The following is a 299-nucleotide window of genomic DNA, read 5'->3' on the forward strand; positions in this document are numbered from 1 at the left end:
CTGAACCAAGACCAAATGCTACTTAGTATGTCATGCCCTGTTGGTCCTCAGCTCAAATCACTGCAGTCTGTAACCCTTGCCAGCATATTTTTTACCCTTATGGCATGAGAGCTTCAGGTTGAAAGCAGCCAAGACAGTGGCCCACAGTATCTTCAGAGATAACACCGTAGAAAGGGTGTCAAATTTACATGCCACACACCGTTGTCTTGCTGGTAAATATCTCCTTGGATAAAAGAGAGTCATGTGCCAACCACTGATGCTGCTGTTCACAGCACATGGAAGAGTATTGTTCTCATATA

The sequence above is a fragment of the Geospiza fortis genome, unplaced genomic scaffold (assembly GCF_000277835.1).
Source record: "Geospiza fortis unplaced genomic scaffold, GeoFor_1.0 scaffold104, whole genome shotgun sequence".
NCBI classification, from domain to species: Eukaryota; Metazoa; Chordata; class Aves; order Passeriformes; family Thraupidae; genus Geospiza; species Geospiza fortis.